This window comes from Elephantulus edwardii, unplaced genomic scaffold (genome assembly GCF_000299155.1).
Source record: "Elephantulus edwardii isolate Elephantulus edwardi_28Jun2011 unplaced genomic scaffold, EleEdw1.0 scaffold00364, whole genome shotgun sequence".
NCBI classification, from domain to species: Eukaryota; Metazoa; Chordata; class Mammalia; order Macroscelidea; family Macroscelididae; genus Elephantulus; species Elephantulus edwardii.
The window spans coordinates 426,510-429,144 of NW_006400114.1; positions in this window are offsets into that span (position 1 = coordinate 426,510).

A 2,635-nucleotide genomic window follows, 5' to 3' on the forward strand; every position below is an offset into this window, starting at 1 on the left:
CAGTGGTTGCACCATTTTACACTCCCACCAACAATGAATAAGGGTTCCAGTCTCTCCACAACCTTGCCAGCATTTGTTGCTTGCTGTTCTGTTAAATTTTGCTATTCTTACTGGAATGAGATGATATCTCATAGTTGTTTTTATTTGCATCTCTCTTAGAGATAGGGATTTTAAACATTTCTTCATGTGCTTGTTGGCCATCTGAATGTCTTCTTTGGTGAAGTGTCTGTTCATATCCTGTTCCCATTTTTCAATTAGATTATTTACCTTTATCTTGTTGTGGTGCTCAAGTATTTTATAAATTCTGGATATAAGTCCCTTATCTTATATGTCATTACCAAATACTTTTTCACAGTCTGTGGCTTCCCTTTTTACCCTGTTGGCGAAGTTTTGGGATGTGCATAGGGATTTGATTCTTAGAGGGTCCCATTCATCTATTTTATCTTCTCCTGTTGTAGGTCAACAGCAGTGTTTTATGATTTAAAAATAAGTATTCAAGCCAAAAGTGGATGGTAATAATTTCTTACATCTGATAAAAAAATGTCCATGATAAAAGCCCACAGCAATATACAATCAGCTGCTAATAGAAAGGTTACAAGTTCAAACTCACCTAGAAGTTCAGTGCAGGGGAAAGCCAGAATATTTGCTTCTGCAAATTACGGCCAAGAAACTCCTATGGAACAATTAAGTCTGCAACCCTTGGTGTCACCATGAGACATGGGCCAACTTGATAGCACCAAAGCAAACACAACAAATACTTCTCTTCTGCATCTCAATATTATGCTGGAAGTTCTAGACAGAGCAATGGAGCAAGAAAAAGAAATAAGTTATCCAAACTAGGAAGGGAGGAATACAACTATCCCATGGCACTAGGTCCTTGACAGCAGATTTTCCCAGTTGTTGTTTTTGTTTTGTTTTGTTTTGTTTTGTTTTGTTTTGTTTTGTTTCCTGACTGCTGGTGCCAAAAGTGTTGATAGTGGAACCAAGTAAGCTAAAATTGTTAATAATCTCAATCTCCTCTCTATCTATCATGATGCTGCCAATTGACAGCATATTTGTTGTGTTTGCTTTGGTGCTATCAAGTTGGCCCTTCATGTCTCATGGTGACACCATGGGTTGTCAAAGTGCTAAGGAGCAACAGTGTTGGTCTTGAGACTAAGGTGTGCCTGATCCAGGTCTTTACAATTACTTGCTATGCATCAGAGAGCTGAACAAAGACTAAGGATGACAGAAGGATTAATGCTTTTGAGTTGTGGTACTGGAGAAGAATGTTGGACATTCCATGGACTGCAAAGAGAACAAATAGATTTGTCCTAAAGAGGTTGAAACCAAAATACTCATTAGAAGTGAGGATTTTGACTGTTATAGAATGGGTCTGACATCAGGTTTGGGGTATGACAGAAAAAACTGGATAAATTATGTATATTGTATTGAAACAGATGAGGGAAAGAACAGATTAGAGGTGATATATGATTGAGTATTATGGTTAGCACAGGAATCCAGAATTAAGGTTGTACAGAGAAGTGTACTCGGGGTGGGGGGTAGGGGAAAGGGATGGGGGAATTGTATACTAATGAAGGAATTTTTTTTTTCAGAGAGGGGAGCGAACTGGTGGGGAGAGGGGGGCAGGGAGAAAAGTGCGGCAATGAATGAATGGAAATCTAAAACCTCTGTAAATGTCTATTAAAATTAATTTAAAAAGAATAAGAAGTGAGAATTTTAAAGCTCTGTCTCACATACTTTGATCATGTTGCCAGAAGTGACCAGTGCTTGAAGAAAGACTTCATACTTGGGAGGATGAAGGAACAGCACAAAAGGGAAAGACCAAAGATGGGAGGGATTGACAGTCAGATAACTGAAATAATGAAATAACCAAGATAACAGGGTTAGGTGAGACAGTAAGACTGGCTCAGGATAAGGCAGAGTTCAAAGCTATAGTACATAGAGTTGATACTCGATAGCACATAATAACTAAAACAATATATAGGAAACACCAACATTCAAGAAGAAAGCTAATAAATAAATTCAGCAAAGTAGCAAAAATCAGTTCATTTTTTTAACATCCAATTAGCATTCTGAAAAGGATATTAAGAAAATATTACAATTTGCAATAGCATTTAAATTATTTTATCTTGCTTGAATCCATAATCAGCACTATTAGTACCAGCAGTCAGGAGATAAGGATATATATTGCTTTGGGCAAGTCTATTGTCAAGGACTTTTCCAAAATACTGAAAAGCAATCATATCAGTTTGAAAACTTAAGTGAACCTGATTCAGGCCCTGATCTTTTCATTTGCTTGCTATGCATCTTAGAGCTATACAATTAATAAGGATGGCAGAAGAATTGACACCTTCAGGTTGTGATGTTGGAGAAGAGTACTGAATATCCCATTCATAGTTAAAAAGACTATTTCTAAATCTGTCTGGAAATACAGCATTGTGAGTGGTGGCAGGATAATACAAGGAACACCTATTAATACCACTATCATTCAAATATGTCCACCAATAACCAGAGCCAAAGAGGAGAAAATAGATGGTTTCTACCAACTTTTGCAGAGGTAAATTGATCAAACATGCAACCAAAATGTTTTAATAATAATGGGTTACTGGAATGCAAAAGTTGAGAACAAGGA